Source organism: Sapajus apella, unplaced genomic scaffold (assembly GCF_009761245.1).
Source record: "Sapajus apella isolate SASKATOON/1434 unplaced genomic scaffold, GSC_monkey_1.0 scaffold50, whole genome shotgun sequence".
Lineage (NCBI taxonomy): Eukaryota > Metazoa > Chordata > Mammalia > Primates > Cebidae > Sapajus > Sapajus apella.
Genome location: NW_022436990.1, coordinates 10,431,568 through 10,450,538, shown reverse-complemented (window position 1 = coordinate 10,450,538; position 18,971 = coordinate 10,431,568). Strand labels below are relative to the sequence as shown.

The 18,971-nt window shown below is 36.3% G+C and overlaps 1 protein-coding gene across 3 annotated transcripts in view; it reads left to right on the top strand.

Moving 5' to 3' along the window:
- The window catches only part of AKAP6 (A-kinase anchoring protein 6), a 685,039-nt gene that overhangs the window by 336,367 nt on the left and 329,701 nt on the right, over window positions 1-18,971 (top strand). The window contains exon 1 of one of the 3 annotated variants that reach the window (XM_032242691.1): window positions 4,207-5,006. The exons of the other annotated variants lie outside the window; for them this stretch is intronic. The gene's annotated coding sequence lies outside the window, so the exon portion shown is untranslated. Of the gene's footprint in view, window positions 1-4,206; window positions 5,007-18,971 lie in introns of those variants that run through there. 3 annotated transcript variants of the gene reach the window in all.

Sequence of the window (18,971 nt, the reverse complement as noted above, 5' to 3'; positions counted from 1 at the left end):
TTGTCCCTACAGCACTGAAAACTGCTAGAAGTTCAGCTTAGCTTCTCAACCTCTGTAAAGGCCTTGAGGGGGGAAATGGTGCCAAATAGCTTACTTCTCTAAATTTGCATTCTCTATGAAGATATTTACTCTATACTCACTGTTATTTGTCCAGCTTGTCTAGTTGTTCTCAGTGAGGTGGTTGGTCTATATAGGCTAGTCTGCTAGAGTCAGAAGGAAAAATCAAGAAATAATATAAATTGGCAATTTAAGATACTGTTAAATTGCAATAGTATAGGGAATAGTGATGATAATTTTATGTCCATGTCTCTGGGAGAAACAAACGTAACACAAGCTACCTCAAATACCAGGAAAGACATTTATTATCCCAAGAGTAGTAAGGTGATCTGGCTGTGGCATCTGTCACCCCATCAATTTCAGATTAATTCTGATCATCTCAAAAGCGGGGTGGAATCTCCCTTCTCCCTAATTGCTTCACGTGTATCCCACCAGATGCTTCCTTCTGGTTTAATCAATTACCCATGCCAAGAAATGAGAAGTTATTTATTCTAATTTCTATGCATCCTCACCCACAATGTCCAACTGGTTACCAAATTATGTCTATTATATCTCTGTATATTGTATAGTTTGTTCACTCCTTTCCATCCCCACTGCCTTTGCTTAGATATGTTATAATTTGTCTGAGTTATTGAAAAGACCTCTATTCTCACTCTTCTATCAAAACAGGCAAAGATCTCTCTAAAATACAAATCTCACTCAAAGTTTCGGTACTGTACTTAAAAACCAAAAATGGCTCTCTATAACCCATAGAATAAAATTACATATGTTATGTAGATATCCTCCCTGCATCAGATACTGAAGGCAGGCAATGTGTGATGTGGGATACTCAGAGACTTCTGTCCTTGTTCAGGGGCTACCCCTTTCCAGCATATGACTGGAGCACATGACAACCTCTCCAGACCTTGATTTCCTCCTTTACTTCATGAGGAAATTGAACCAGAATATTTCCAACTCCAGTGACTTTGTGATTCTGAATCATTGCCTTAAAAGATAGTAAGTTTGCTTTCAAAAATTAATCTTATGTTTATACCAACACCCATAATAGGTTGTGCGAATTTTGTATAGCACAATCTCAAACATCAACTATGTAATTTTTATATAACAACAATTGATTTTATCTGCAGTGATTCATGACTCAAGTGGAAAACTAAATCATGATTTAATTAAATCGTTTTAATTGAAGTTCTCCACCATAAAAGGCCTGTAGAAGTCCCTCAGGATTAAGATCCATGCAAGCTGTGATCCTAAAAATCCCTTCTTCTGGGCTATCCTGAAGTGTGAGAGGTTATCTTACTCTCTACTCTCTAGTTATTCTCTTGCCTCTCTACTTATTCCCACCCTTGCAAACTAAGCTCTTCTCACACTGTGGTATTTCAGCCCCCTCAGCAGAAGTGCCTCATGCTATTCTTCTACATCTCATGTGATGCCTTTTCTTCCTTGTATGCTTTCTCCCTTTGCCAATGTCTGGCTCTCTCTTACTTGGTCTTTAGAATTCAGCTTTGCCTCACATCCTTTAATTGGCCTCTCTGTCTTTTTCTGAGTGAGGTGTCCCTCCTCTTTTTCCTGTTCTCTTGACATACTCTGTAGATATCACTGTGCTTCTCACACTACATTGTAATTATTTACTTTTCGCTCTCTCTCCCCGCCTAGATTCTAAGTTCCTGTAGGACAGGGACCATGTTCTTTTTGTTTATTAAATTCTGAGAGCTGAGCACAAAGCCTAATATATAACATATAATGTTTATAAAATAAACAAATTATATTTAAATGAATGGATATATTTCACAATAAGAGCTATTAAAGAAATAGATTTCCCTTATAGGAATCTTAGAAGAAACCTCGTTATGGTTAACTTTGAGAAATGCCTCTATTTTATTTATGGAGAGAGAGAGAGAGAGAGAGAGAGAGAGGCATTTGGATACACACACACACACACATCACATAACTTTTGGTGTGTGGCAGACTTATGGAAAATTATGTTTGGATTTTTCTTTAATTCTCTTAGGAATATGTACATTTTCAAATAAGCATAGCTTTCCAGACTAATGTTAATACTTGGTTCTGGTCAGAAAATCTTGTCTTTATTTTGTCATCTTTCTTTTTTTGTGCTGGCAAGAGCTGACAGCTATTTAAATGAGAATTAAAAATAGGACCCTGTGAAGTACAAGTTCCTTTTTTTTCCCCTGCCAGGATATAAATGACCACAGAACTGGTATTATCTCTCTCTCTCTCTTAAAAAAATATCTCCATGGGCTATGCTATCTAATGTGGATAAAATCTAGTGAGGAAAAAAATAACTCCTGAGAGATATTCTAGTGGTCCAAATACTTTTGCCACTCCTATTAGAAAATATGCCTTTTTCTTATTCTTGAAGGATATTCAAATAATTTAAAGGTTAAAATGCCACCAGTTTATGTCAAACTGGTGTTGAAGAAACACATACAAATGCAATGCCACCATTAGAATCTGTGATTAATCCACATTGTGAATTCACTTTGACTGTGGGATGTGTCTTCCCTTTCTATATTATTATCACAAATGGAAGAACCTCAGCATGTGGAAAGTGGGAACTGTGGTGGTGGAGAAAAAGGGTAACTGTATGTCTGAGAAGGAAGTGTGTGTAAAAGCCTTTTGGCTTGGGGAAGTTAGATTCTTATTTATTGTCATAAGTGACTGGAGCAAACCTGGCTTAAGATTGGGAGTGGGAATGGGCTGTAAGGCACACTCTTTGTTTGCTTGTTTTTTGGGTTTTTTTTGAGACAGGGTCTCTCTCTGTCACCCAGGCTGGAGTACACTGGTACAATCACAGCACATTGCAGCCATGACTTCCAGGGCTTGGGCAATCCTCCCACCTCAGCCTTCCAAGTGGCTGGGACTACAGGCTTATGCCACTATACCTGGCTAATTTTTTATTTTAATTTTTTGTGGAGACAAGTTTTCACCATGTTGCTCAGGCTGGCGTTGTACTCCAGGGCTCAAGCAATCCTCCTCCCTCAGCCTCCCAAAGTGCTGGGATTACAGGTGTGAGCTACCACACCTGGCATAAGGCACACTCTTAATTAAAAGATTTGATATGCGATTGGATCATTTGTTTGTTCCTTCATCAAATATTCATTGAGTTTCGTAATGTGTTTTATAATGAATTATGTCACCTCAGGGCTGCTGGTCACTCTGAACTAACAATACCTTGGGAAACTGGGGGTTGGGTGGGGATAGCTTGCTGAACCCAGAAGCAAGCTACCTATGCTCCATTGATTCTAAAACGTTCCAGAATTCATTCATTTAGCAAGCATTCATTGACATTTGTTAAGGGCCCAGTGCTGTTTTAAACCAGCTCTGCAGAGATGACCCTGACATAGCAACAGCCAAATACAATTTTCTTAGTTGGGAGTGAGGGAGGTAAAGAGAACATTAAGATGTCAGGCAGAGGCAAAGCCTGGGAGCACTGAGGAGGGGGCATTACATGAGGCCAGGAGAATCATGAGGCTTCCAGAGGAGGAGGCCACTGAACTGACTGTCAGGAAGTTTGAGAGAGTGATAGCCAAGGAAAGAGAAGGGACTTTCAGACTTTATCCATTTTGGTGCTTTTTCTTTCAGGAGACCACTGCTATCCATTCCCAACAGATTTATTTACCCTTTTATTTAAACTTCTCTCATAACGAGGTTTGACTCATCCTTTCTGCAAGTAGTTCTCAGCAAATCTCCAACCCAGGAAATTCTTCCTTATATCTAGCTATGCCCACCCCTTCCTGGAAATCCAGACTCTCTCCTGGAGTTCTGACTTTTGTGGAAACACTGAGTAGGGTGTTAATGACAAATTTGGAAGATTTGTGAATTTATCCTGTCTTACTTCCAGGATTCAGAATGCTCTGTGCTGGCATGGAGGAACTCACATCGTAAGGAGGCCCTATGTATTTTCCTTCTACTGTTTATTTTTTGCTAATTTCTTTTCTTTTCTACAAAACAGTTACAGTAGCCAGTAGGTGGGGTACTTTATTAGAGGTAGCATGCTTTAGTAGCTATGTGTCAAATTGTAAAGGAGAACTAAGTTTTATAATTATGAAAAATGCTTAGGGCATTCTTTTATTTATAGTTTTCTCTATAATGCCCTGGAAGGGAGTGAATATTCTTGTTGGGATCCTGGGCAGTTAGTTTCCTTTTACTAGGACTTCCTGGGAAATGATGCACTATGTGAATGGATACTGCCAGTCAGAATTTGAAATCGCTCCATAAAACAGCTGTGCAAGTCACTTGCATGCCCCTCTTGAATTCTATACTCCCTAAGAATCCACGTCTCTAACAAAACTATAATAGTTCTATGTTTATTTGTGAAGAGTCTAAGCTCTCTGTGGGTATTTAAAGATAGGTGTATAACTTCAGTGTTTCGTCAGCTAAAGTAAACTACACCCCATGTTGTGAGGTGTTGAGGAAGCACTGCACACCGATTGTAAGCTTTACATCTGAGCTTTCTATTGTAACCAAGCAACTGACACATTAGACACCCCTTTGCCATCAGCTTACATTCTCTGAGAACTTAGGTCAGTGCCTAAAATAACCCCGTTAATTGTGAGGGCACATGTGGAATGAAATTCCACTTAGCAGTCTGGGAGCTGAGTGACTGAGGATTTGAAACCTTAACTATAGTATAGTTCATAACAAGCCTCTAGGCAGTTAGACCTAAAGCCCTTAAGTGTTCAGGTATGGAAAGAAAGTCATATGTTGTATTTTAGATTCTCTGTTTGTAAAGCTGGTTAACCAGTGACAGCTGATTAAAAACCAAATCGACTTGAGTTACAAGATCTGGGCTTTCTCTGCTCTGCTTTCAACCTGTTGGTTGGTGGTGGAGTAGCTGACAGAAGAAGCAAATGGCTTGGCTGAGGGACATGAAGTTACAGCAGCCCGTTTAGGATCACACCGCATTTTGGACCTCTTGCCATGCAGTTCAGGTAGGCTATTGTTTATGTGGCATTCTTTATAAGACTGACAGAAGTCATTAAACTGTTCAGCTTCAGAGTTGGGCATGAGAGTCTCAAGCTTCTCTCCTGCACACAGCACTGTGCACTGCTGGTGGATAGTGCTTCACTCCCTAGCTAGACAATATGCCAGTGAAAGTCTTTGTATTGTTGTTACCTAAGTTCACTTAAATTCTAGGGCATAAGGGAGACTGATAAATCACAAAGTGTGATTTATCTGGCATGTGGTAAAATGTCTCTTTAAAATTTACCTTCCCTTTTTCTGTTTAATTTTCCTTACTCTTTTTCCAAAAGGCAGGCTTTTGTATTTGTGGGAAACAGTGGGAGAAAATGTTAAGCCTCTTAGTATTTTCCAGAACATATGGTTTTCTTATATTTTTAAACTGCCTAATAGAGTCTGGGTTTTATTTTAAGACTAAGATGAAAATCAACACTACTGTTTTCCAAATAAACTCACTTAAACTACTGTTTGTGCCCATATCAGTGTAATTAACTTAAATTGCTGCAGTATTGCTATTCTCCTTACCCCAATGTTAACCTGTATTGTAGAGTATCAAATTTAGTTTTGGCTTCAAGTGTCTGGCACATAAAATAAGTATGTAACTGCTGTATAATAAGTGTGTGAATGCTGTAAGTGATGCTTTTGAACTTCTACCTGAGTGGGTTATTTAATCCAGCATTTATTCAAAGCTCATATCACATGACAGACATATTCCTAAAACATATGTAAATAAGGTTTTGTAATTAGAATGACTTAACACATACTTAGAAAGCTGATCACTTTTAAGGATTCTATGTGTAAAATGAATAGGGAGTTGCAACTAAATTTATACTTTGATGGTTCTTTTTTGCATGTCAGGTTCTTAAATTGAGATTCACTGATGGTGCATAACTTTGGATAAATTTCTCAGGAACAAAAACTTCATTTTTAATATCTTGAAATGTACACACATACACATGTGTGTACATGTGTATATGTATATGTATATTATATGATCACATGAAGCCCTTGGGGGTTCTTAGAAGGATGTCTAAGGGGATTTGGGAGTGGCCTATTAGATATTATCGAATGTTAAATTGTGCCTTTGGCGAGGAAAGATTTTCTGGAGACAAGGGTCATGGTGTGAGATTAAAAAATAAAAGTTGAAAAGAATATTATTCTACTGTTGTATGTTAATGTCACTTTAATATACTTGAAAAGCTGCAATATTATTGCTCATCTAACACATTAACATATTGCAACCTCAGGAAATATTAGCTTGAACCATATGAAATTGCCAATATTTGACAATTTTTACATATAAAAATGGCAATTTCGTATAGCTCAACCTAGTTGTTTAATGAGCATTAACTCATATTAATGAAAGATTAGTCTTAAGTGCCCGGAAATAGTAATATGAACCAAAAATACTTGGATAATTAAAGTATGAGAGCTATCTAGTCAAAAGGTAGATCATTCAGGGTTACTTCCTGTGAATAAATCCAGTATGCATGTGTTAAGTCCTTCTTTCAATTCTTAACTTCTTTGGTCTCTTAAAAAGAACTTACTGTTTTTGCCAAGTGCTGCCTACGGTGTTTATGAGATCCGGAGACTGTGGGCATACATCCTCAGTGGCTGAGAGCTGATATTTAGCAGGATTTGGGTTATCTTTGAGAAAGTTCATCCTCTGGATAGCTTGCCAATAATCGAATGTGTGTCACAGTGTTAGGGTTTCTCTGTGCATACTATCTTAGTGTTCTTTCTCCAGTTTTCTAGAGTGAAATCTGAAGTCATCGATTTGAAACCTTTCCTCATTTTTATATAGGTGTTTATAATTTATAGGTGTTTATAATTTATAATTTTATATAGGTGTTTATAAATTATCTCCAAAGTACTGCTTTTAGTGAGATTCTCATGTTGTATGTTTATTTTCATTCATTTAGAATGCTTTCTCATTTACATTTTGACTTCTTTTTGACTCATGGATTATTTAGAAGTGCATTATTTATTGTCTAAATATTTGGGGATTTTCCAAAAGTCTATAATTCAGTTGTGGTCAGAGAACGTATTTTTAATAAGTTGAATCTCTTAAAATTTATTGAACTTGTTTTAGGATCATAATCTATCTTGGTAAATGTTCCATGGACACTTGAAACAAATATATATTCTACTGTTTTAGTTGACTCTCCTAATTGACCTAAACTGTCAGTAGGTCAAGTTGGTTGCTAATGTTGTTCAAATCTTCTCTCTATGCCATTAGTGACTTTATATATATATTTTCCCAATCAATTATTGAAAAGGAGTCATTAAAATCTCCAATTGTAATTGTGAATTTGTCTGTTTCTCCTTGAAGTTCTGTTTTTGTGTTATGTATTTTGAAGATTTCTCATTAGGTGAATTAACGTTTAGGATTGCTATGCCCCTTGATGAAATCATCCCAATCCTACTGCCTTGGCCTCCCAGAGTTCTGGGATAATAGGCATAAGCCACTGTGCCCAGCCTTGGATGTCATTCTTTATACAATTAGGAAAGTTGTTCTGCTCCCTGCTTCAGTTTTTGGATGATGTTTGATTATAGTCTTATGTAGACAGATTTTTCTGTATTATAATTTAGACTGCTTAGAAGATAAATATGATGGATAATACAAAGCAGTTTTATTGATGCTCAGAATAAAACTTGGACAACATTTTTGATACCGTAATAAATAAATATCACTTAATGTATTACTTGATAGTTGAAATATTATTACATAACATTTATTATCAATCTTATTGGTATTATGTATTTATTATAAAACTAAAAATGATACTGAATATTATTATATATTTTACATGTTTAATTTTCTAAGCATTAGTCACTTTAAAAAGAGAGTAAGATTAGACACAGTATTGTTACATGATTTTTAACCTAAAAAAGTTCACAATTTTAGTTGATGAATACTCATTCATACCAAAGACCTATTATTAGGAGTAGAACTTGTTAAGTATGTACATATGTACCTGATTAAAAAAGCTAAAGCTGGCCGGGCACAGTGGCTCACGCCTATAATCCCAGCACTTTGGGAGGCTGAGGTGGGTGGATCATGAGTTCAGGAGATTGAGACCATCCTGGCTGACACAGTGAAGCCTCATTTCTACTAAAAATACAAGAAATTAGCCAGGTGTGGTGGGGGACGCCTGTGGTCCCAGCTACTTGGGAGGCTGAGGTGAGAGAGTCATTTGAACCTGGGAGGTGGAGGTTGCAGTGAGTTGAGATTGCGCCACTGCACTGCAGCCTGGCTGGCAGAGCAAGACTCCATCACCAAAAAAAAATAAATAAATAAAAAGCTTTTTAAAGCTTTGCAGTAAGAATTTGTATTTGTATGTACCAAAACAATATATCTATATCTCTTATTGATAAAAGTTTAATTGTAATTGATATGTCTAAGAAATATCCAAAAACTCAGATTTTGATTCTTTTTTTCAGGATCTTTGTGCTTGATCCAGTTAGACTGTCTTTACTTTCAAGAAAAGAGAGATCAGAAGAGGGAAGGAAAACTTACTTAACATGTTTCATCAGCATGATCCATGGAGTTATCAGCAGGAAATATAAACAGATTATTTTTAGCAGTGATCTTGCTAACAAAATACTTGAATGTGCCTTTTAGAGAAGTAGTTACCCACACATAACCCATGACCTGTTCATTTGGCAGATTGCCATGAAGTATTTACTTGATAAGATTATTTATTGATATTTAGCTTAAAATGAATATTGCGATATGTCTGAATGTGATTCTTACTACAAGGATAGAGGGATAATATAATAGTCAACCAATTATCATTTCCTGCACTTCAATCATTCTGTGACACTGAGCATAACTTCCCCAGTGTCCCTGGTTGGAAGGAGGGCACACTTACTATGTGGGATGCACAGGTGCCAATGGTTAAAGTTGTGTTCATGCAGCATATCTACCCAGAACTGGTATGGTGTTGCCAGTGTAGGTGCCAGTACTAGTTAGAATGGTTCAGATTTGAGTACAGAAGCTTCCCTGAGAAGTTCCGTACTTTAGTCTTAATTACCATGTATGGGGAAAAGTCTGTATCAAAAAGGCTCTGTATTCTTGGCTGATCTTATTATCTCCCAACTTTTTCTCGTTTTCTTTGCTAATTATACCAGATGTTTCTAGTGTCTAAAGGTATGATGGTCATAGTCACCATCATATCATAAGATACTTTCCCCCATTGCCTTTACCCTGACTTGGTATAAACAAATTCCTTTTTCCTTTATCTTAACTGGGATGGATATGTATACAGGGAAGTTTCAAATGGACTCCTAAAGAACAAGGGTCAAGCCCTGAAGTTGCAAGTGCATTCTAGCCTGTGGCACAGCAATGTATTTGGAGAGCTCTGCTGTATACAGTTATTCATGGACTGAGGTTCCTTCCCTCCTAAGCAATCCTGTCCAATACAAATACAATACAAGCCACAAATGAATCATCCTTGTGATTTTTAAATGTTCTAAATCAAGAAATTAAAAACAGATAATAAATTTTAATAATATATTTTATTTAATCCAATTTGTCCAAAATATTGTTTCAACATGTAATTAATATAAAAATATTAATAAACAATTTTGCATTCTTTTTTGCATGCAAAGTCTTTGAAATCCAGTGTGTATCTTAGAGTACATCTCAATTTGAACTAGCAACATTTCAAGTGCTACCATTTTGGACAGTACAGATCTAGAGGCCCATTTTTCTAGGACCTCAGAATCTTCTGGATCTTCTGAATCCAGGCAGCAGGCAAGGAAAAGAGAAGCCATAAAATGTCTCAAAGGAAGTTTTAGGGATTCAACCCGGTACCCAAGTATATCACTACTACCCACATTCCATTGGCCAGTGCTCAGTTGTATGACCCAATCTAACTAACTGCTAAGGGCACCTGGAAAATGTCGTTTAGCTGTGTGCCCAGGAGGAAAAAAAATAGGTTTGGTGAGTACATAGTAGAGTCTCTACCACAGCATATAAGATATTATTATTATTACCATATTTTACAAATCAAGAAATGGTTGCCCAGTCAGATTAACTGATACTCTAGTTAATGGGAAAATGTAAGTAGATCCAGGTCTTCACTCTGGAGTGCTGTTTCCTCTGTCAGACTGTCCTGCTTTCTTTCCTTTATTTGTCCTCCAACCTTCCCTTTAACTCTGTTCATGTAGATGCAGCTCTTGCAGTAAACCTTATGTCTTTAATATTTTATCACACTGGCTCTCCTAGGCTGCTCTCTGACTTAATGAGAGTATCCTATTACTTCTGTTTTAGAAAATGACAAGTGCCCAGTAAAATGAAGCAAATATGTCTTACTACTGGATAGTTCAACTAATAGTACTATTTTCAGCATTGCATTATCGTTTTGAGTTGGCCTTTTCCTTCCTCATACTGAAGCTCCTCATTCAAAGCAAAGGATTATTAAGGTCCTCATCAAGCCATTTCAATCAATGTATAAATTGTATTTTATGTTATAATGAGCAGTCTGTTCAATGAAGTTTTTAGCTTTTTAAAAGTGCTTAGAAGAATAGTAACTGAAGTACTCTTAATGGTGAAACTATTGAACTGAAATGCTTGGATAAGCTGTTTTATTTCTTCAATGGAAGGGGATATTTTTTATGGAGAAATGAGATAATGTTCCTCAAAGGAGACTAGTGGTAAAGAGTGACTGCTCTCCATGGATTACTGATTATAACACAAGTGTCCATCAAGGGCAGCTTTTACTGAAGACGGTGTAATTCGACCACTGCCCTTTAGCTTTAAATTACCCACAGCAAACTGGTTTATAGTTTTTGTTGCTGTCTTTCTTATATTTGTGAATATGAAATACATTTGCAGAGCCAAAAATTTAAAAATTCAAAAAGGTATATGGTGAAAATTCCACGTTTTATCCTCCAGTGCAGAGCTGGCCCTTCTAACAGTTTCTCCCTTTTACAACTCAACTAGGTAGGTACTCATTCTCCTCCTCTTGCATATTCTTCTAGAGTTTGCATATGGATTTATAAGCAAATGTGAATATATATTTTTAGTATTCCTCCTGTTTTATCCTATATACATCATTCTGTACCTTCCTTTTTAAACTTTATACATCATGAAGGTCTTTCTGTGTTGGAATATAAAGAGCCTTCTTATTATCCTAATTCTTTTCTTATAGTTGTGTAGTGTTCTGCATAAATGTGCTATATTGATGAACATTTAAGTCATTTCACAAAAATGTAAACATATTGCAGACATAAATTCTCAGAAGTAGAATTGCTAGTCAATGTGTACGGTATATACATTTGGAACTTAATAGAAATGTCCAAATTGCTTTCCACAGTGGTTACACTAATTTACCCTCCAACCAGGAATACTTAATAGTTCCTATTTCCTGTGCCTTTGCCCATAGACTATGTTATGAAATTTTTTGTTTTTTGCTTTGTGTTTTAAAATGATATTTTAGTGTAGCTTAAATTTATATTTCTCTTACTGTGAGAAAGGCTGAGCATCTTTTCATGTGTTTAAGGATTCTTTGTGTTATTTTTTCTGTGAACTGTGCTCATATCCTTTCCCTATTTTTCAGTTGCGTTGTTAGTCTTTTCTGTTTTGAATTATAGGAGCTCTATAATTATTAGGGAGATAAGGCGTATGGTATAAGCTGCAATATTTTCCCACCAGTTTGTCATTTGTCTTTACTTATTGCATATTTTTTCGTTACTACGCAGAAGTTTTCTCTTATTTCCTTTTCTTTTTCTACTGTAGTCAAATTTATCTTTCTTTGAATGGCTCTGGATTTTGAATTCAGAAGGCTTTCTTCACGACAGGGTTATATGTGACTTATCTATTTTTTTTGGTAATTTTTACATTTTGATCCCGTTTTAAATCTTTGATACATTTGGAATTTATCAAGATGTGTAGTGGATCCAACTTACTTTTTGTCAGTTATTACCTAGTTGTTACTCTTAACTGATTTGAGGTACCTCTTTTATCAAATGCCCAAATACTCATGTATATATAATATATTTGAGTTTATCTCTTGACTTATTCTTCTCAATTATCTGTCTGCATTCTTGGATCAGTGTTACACAGTTTTAATTACTGAGACTTTACAATATATTTTAGTATTTGTTAGACTAGGTTGCCTCTATTCCTGTTGTCCTTTTTTATGTTAGAATCAGACTCTTTCCCATCCTCTTTCAGTCCTTCCCTCCATAGAAAGGCAAGCTTATTATTTATATTAATGTATATTAATATATTAATATATTAATTATTTTGTAAATATAATATACATTACATTTATAAAGTAGCTTATTGAAGGTTGCTATTTTAATGATGTGGATTTTTCCTATCCAATCATATATTTTATTATTCCATTTTTCATCTTAAAAAAATTCTTCTGTAGTACTTGAAAGTTTTCATTTAGGCCTTCCACATTTCTCTTAAGTTTATTCAAAGGCGTTTTATCTTTGTTGTTGCCATATATATATATTTTTTGTTGTTAATTAAATTATTATTATTTTTTTTGAGACAGAATCTCGCTTTGTTGCCAGGCTGGAGTACAGTGGTGCAAGCTTGGCTCACTGCAAACTCTGCCTCTCAGGTTCAAGCAATTCTCTGTCTCAGCCTCCCGAGTAGCTGAGATTACAGATGCCCACCGGCTACTTTTGTATTTTTAGTAGAGATGGGGTTTCACCATGTTGGCCAGAATGGTCTTGATCTCTTGACCTCGTGATCCACCCACTTCATCCTCCCAAAGTGCTGGGATTACAGACATGAGCCACTGCGTCTGGCCTGTTGTGGCTGTGTTATTAATGGAATCTTCAGTTATAGCTAAAAAGAGCTTATTTGTATGCTTTATTACTCTTGATTTTCAGGTATTAATTTTAGTTAGTTTGTTTGTTTGTTTTGCTTGTTTTTTGAGATAGGGTCTTGCCCTGTCATCCAGGCTTGAGTGCAATGGGGTGATCTTGGGTCACTGCAACTTTTGCCTCCTAGGCTGAAGGAATTCACTCACCTTAGCCACCCAGGTAGCTGAGACTACAGTCATGTGCCACCATACCTGGCTAATTTTTGTAGTTTTAATAGAGACGAGGTTTCACCGTGTTTGCCAGGCTGGTCTTGAACTCCTGAGCTCAAGTGATCGACCTACCTTGGCTTCCCAGGGTGCTGGGATTACAGGCATTAGCCACTACGCCTGGCCATTTGGAGGTATTACATTTTTACTCTATTAGCTGAGTGAATGTTTTTGCTTGTTGGGATTTTTAGTTAAATATTGAGTTTTCCCAAGCATACAATCATATCATCTTTGAATGATGATAGGCTTACCTTTTTCTTCCCAATAGTTACTCCTTTGGTCTCATTAGCTTTCATTAAGTTATTTTGTCACAATAAACAACTCTCAGATCTTCATGGTTGACAACAGGATACAATCATGCTCATGTTACATGCCCATCATAGGGTAGGCCTCAGCTCTGGGACCACACTGAAGGAGTGACTCCATCTGGGATATACTAGTCTTCAGTAATCAGAAAGGAAAGAATGACAACAGAACTGATTGATGGCTTTTAAAATTCCAGCTACCTTACTTTGGCTCACATTTCATTGTGTAAAGTAAGTCATATGGCCAAGCCTGATATCCTGATATCAATGGGGCAAGGAAGTATAGTCCTTTCATAGGGAGGAGAACTGAATGTTAGAAATCAAGAGTATGATCTACAATAATCTCTAATTTTTCCAGATATGCAGCAAACTTTGAATAATATAATCATGACTCTTAGAGCCCATTAACTCCAAGTACTTATTTGTATAGACCTATAATTGTCGGTGTTAGTTATCAGATGGTTTTTTCTGTATGCCAAACCACCCCAGTTGGCTGAAGGTGGCTGATGTTGGCCAGGCTTAGCAGGCAAGTTCCTTTTCACATGTCTCATATCTGCTTTGAATCAGTGAGTTGGCCAAGGTAGGGCTGTGTCTAGGGTGAGGCAAGTGAGGGACTTCTCAGTCACAAAATTTAAGAGGATGACAAAAAAACTTGGTAGTCAAGATATATGATATTTTAATACAGTGTTTTTGAAAATCAAAATTAATACAGCCAAATCCATGATGAACAAAATATCAAAATTTTGAACCAAAACAGGAATAAGAACAATGCTGTGCTAAGCCATATTGGAACCTAGGCCAAAAGGGAAACTTAGTAATACCTATTCTGTCTTTATGAACAATTATCAAAAGAGTATCTCTTGAGTGTTATGTGTAAAGTGTTATATGTTATGTGCAAAATGTGTATTTTTATTTATAAGGTATATATAAATACAAATGATTCCATTTAGTTAATAAGTCATAAGGTATTATATCAAATAAATGTAGTTCTTTTCATAATTACAGTCTGATAATAGTCTTATAGCACAGTAGTTTGAGAATTCATTTTATGAAATCTCCTTTAGGGATTTTTGCATACTTCTTTGAAAGTCTAGCATGGTGGCTAATTTTCATGCTTTTTATGGTAGTTTAAAAAAAAACAGGCAAAAATTATTAAAGGTCAAGTGCTGGGTAAGTAAGCAGTGTTGTTAAGCAGGGTATTAATCTTTGATCAAAAATAAGAAATGGGCTAGATGCCGTGGCATGCACCTGTAGTTGAAGCTACTCTGGATGCTTAAGCAGGAGAATCACTTGAACCCAGGAGGTAGAGGTTGCAGTGAGCTAAAATTGTGCCACTACACTCCAGCCTGGGTGACAGAGTGAGACTCCATCTCAAAAAAAAATGATAATAATAAAATGAGATATTCATATTAAAAAGTTAATAAACTGTAAATGCCATAAAGTTGTTATTTATTATTGGTATATAGGTAAACAGGTTTAGGTTTGAATGTTTCTTTGTTTCTTTATATATATATATGTGTGTGTGTGTGTGTGTGTGTGTGTGTGTATACACATACATGTATGTATACATATACCCCATACATATATATACATATACCCCATATATATATATACACACACACACATATATATACATATATATACACACACACATATATATATACATATATATATAATTGTACTTTAGGTTCTGGGGTATATGTTTAGATCATGCAGGATTGTTGCATAGGTACATACATGGCAATGTGGTTTGCTGCCATCACCTATGTATGGCATTTCTCCCTATGTTAAACCATCCAACCTCCCTACCCCCCACTGTCCCTCCCATAGTCCCCCCAAACAGACCCCAGTATGTGATACTCCCCTCCTTGTGTCCGTGTATACTCATTGTTCAACACCCACCTATGAGTGAGAACATGTAGTGTTTGATTTTCTGTTCTTGTGTCAGTTTGCTGAGAATGATGGTTTCTAGACCCATGTCCCTACAAAGGACACAAACTCATCATTTTTGATAGCTGCATTGTATTCCATGGTGTATATGGGCCACATTTTTCTTGTCCAGTCTATCATTGATGGGCATTTGGGTTGGTTCCAGGTCTTTGCTATTGTAAATAGTGCCACAGTGAACATACATGTGCATGTGTTTTTATAATAGAACAATTTATAATCCTTTGTATATATACCCAGTAATGGGATTGCTGGGTCAAATGAAATTTCTATTTCTAGATCCCTGAGGAATTGCCACACTGTCTTCCACAATGGTTGAACTAATTTACTCTCCCACGAACAGAGTAAAAGTGTTCCTTGTTCTCCAGTTCCGGCATCTGTTGTCTCCAGATATTTTAATGATCGCCATTCTAACTGGTGTGAGATGGTATCTCAAGGTGTTTTGATTTGCATTTCTCTAATGACCAGTGATGATGGGCATTTTTTCATATGTTGGTTGGCCTCATATATGTCTTCCTTTGAAAAGTGTCTGTTCATGTCCTTTGCCCACTTTTCAATGGGTTTGTTTCTTTCTTGTAAATTTGTTTTAGTTCTTTGTAGATTCTGGATATTAGCCCTTTGCCAAATGGGTAGATTGCAAAATTTTTTGCCCATTCTGTTAGTTGCCAGTTCATTCTAATGACTGTTTCTTTTGCTGTACAGAAGCTCTGGAGTTTGATTAGATCCCATGTGTCTATTTTGGCTTTTGTTGCCAATGCTTTTGGTGTTTTAGTCATGAAGTCCTTTCCTATGCCTACATCTTGAATGGTTTCGCCTAGGTTTTCTTCTAGGGTTTTTATGGTGTTAGGTCTTATGTTTAAGTCTTTAATCCGTCTGGAGTTAATTTTAGTATAAGGTGTGAGGAACGGGCCCAGTTACTGCTTTCTTCACATGGTGAGCCAGTTTTCCCAACACCATTTATTAAACAGGGACTCCTTTCCCTATTGCTTGTTTTTTTCTCAGGTTTGTCAAAGATCAGATGGCTTTAGATGTGTGGCATTATTTCTGAGGCCTCTTTTCTGTTCCATTAATCCCTATCTCTGTTTTGGTACCATTACCATGCTGTTTTGATTACTGTAGGCTTGTAGTATAGCTTGAAATCAGGTATCATGATGCTTCCAGCTTTGTTCTTTTTGCTTAGGATTGTCTTGGCTATACTGGCTCTCTTTTGGTTCCATATGAAGTTAAGGTGATTTTTTCCAGTTCTGTGAAGAGGGTCATAGGTAGCTTGATGGGGATAGCATTGAATCTATAAATTACTTTAGGCAGTATGGCCATTTTCACAATATTGATTCTTCCTAACCATGAGTATGGAATGTTTCTCCATTTGTTTGTGTCCTTTCTTATTTCCTTGAGTGGTGGTTTGTATTTCTCCTTGAAGAGGTCCTTTACACCCTATGTTAGTTGTATTGCTAGTTATTTTATTCTCTTTGTAGCAATTGTGAATGGGAGTTCACTCTTGATTTGGCTCTCTTTTAGTCTGTTATTGGTGTAAAGAAATGCTTGTGATTTTTGCACATTGATTTTGTATCCTGAGACATTGCTGAAGTGGCTTATCAGTTTAAGGAGATTTTGGGCTGAGATGATATTGTCTTCTAAATATACAATGATGTCATCTGCAAATAGAGACGATTTGGCTTCCTCTTTTCCTAATTGAATACCCTTTATTTTTTTTCTAGCCTGATTGCTCTGGCTGTAACTTCCAGTAATATATTGAATAGGAGTGGTGAGAGAGGGCATCCTTGTCTAGCGCCAGATTTCAAAGGAGTGCTTCCAGTTTTTGCCCATTCAGTAGGATGTTTGCTGTGGGTTTGTCATAAATAGGTTTTATTATTTTCAGATACCTTCCATCAATACTTAGTTTATTGAGAGTTTTTAGCATAAAGGGCTGTAGAATTTTGTCAAAGGCCATCTCAGCAGCTATTGAGATAATCATACGGTTTTTGTCTTTGGTTCTGTTTATGTGGTGGATTACATTTATAGTCTTGCATATGTTGAAGCAGCCTTGAATCCCTGGGATGAAGCCTACTTGATTGTGATGGATAAGGTTTTTGATGTGCTGTTGCAATCGGTTTGCCACTATTTTATTGAAGATTTTTGTGTCAATGTTCATCATGGACATTGGCCTGAAGTTTTATTTTTTTGTTGAGTCTCTGCCAGGTTTTGGTGTCAGAATGATGTTGGTCTCATAAAATTATTTGGGAAGGATTCCCTCTTTTTGTATTATATGGAATAGTTTCAGAAGGAGTGGTACCAGCTCCTATTTGTATGTCTGGTAGAATTCGACTGTGAACCCATCTGGACCTGGGCTTTTTTTTGTTGGCAGGCTATTAATTGCTGCCTCAACTTCAGCTCTTATTGGTCTATTCCAGGTTTCAACTTCTTCCTGTTTTAGGCTTGGGAGGGTGGAAGTGTCCAAGAATTTATCCATTTCTTCCAGATTTACTGGTTTGTGTGCATAGAGTTGTTTGTAGTAATCTCTGTTGGTAGTTTGTATTTCTGTGGAATCGGTGGTGATATCCCCTTTATCATTTTTTATTGCATATATTTTATTCTTCTCTCTTTTTTATTAATCTGGCTAGTGGTGTGTCTTTATTGTTGATCTTTTCAAAAAAATGTTATTGATTTTTTGAAGGGTTTCTTGTGTCTCTATTTCCTTCAGTTTTGCTCTGATCTTAGTTATTTCTTGTCTTCTATTAGCTTTTGAGTTTTTTTTTTTTAATCTTGCTCCTCTAACTCTTTCAATTTTGATGATAGGGTGTCAATTTTAGATCTTTCCTCACTTCTCTGGTGGGCATTTATTGCTATAAATTTCCCCCTAGACACTGCTTTAAATGTGTCCCAGGGATTCTGGTACATTTTGTCTTCATTCTCATTGGTTTCGAAGAATATCTTTATTTTTGCCTTCATTTCATTGTTTACTGAGTCAACATTCAAGAGCCAGTTGTTCACTTTCCATGAAGTTATGCAGTTCTGAGTTAGTTTCTTAATCCTGAGTTCTAATTTGATTGTACTGTGGTCTCAGAGACTGTCTGTTATGATTTCCATTGTTTTGCATTTGCTGAGGAGTGATTTACTTCCAATTATATGGTCAATTTTAGAGTAGGTGTGATGTGGTGCTGAGAAGAATGTATATTCTGTGGATTTGGGGTGGAGAGTTCTGTAGATGTCTGTTAGGTTTGCTTGTTCCAGGTCTCAGTTCAAGTCCTGGATATCCCTGTTAATTTTCTGTCTCTTTGATCTGTCTAATATTGACAGCAGAATGTTAAAGTCTTCCACTATTATTGTGTGGGAGTCTAAGTCTCTTTGTAGGTCATTAAGAACTTGCTTTATGTATCCGGGTGCTCCTGTATTGGGTGCATATATATTTAGGATCGTTAGCTCTTCTTGTTGCATTGATCCTTTACCATTATGTAATGTCCTTCTTTGTCTCTTTCGATCTTTGTTGGTTTAAAGTCTATTTTATCAGAGACTAGGATTGCAACTCCTGCTTTTTTTTTTTTTTTTTTTTTTTTTTTTTTTTTTTTTTTTTTTTTTTTTTTTTTTTTTTTTTTTTTTTTTTTTTTTTTTTTTTTTTTTTTTTTTTTTT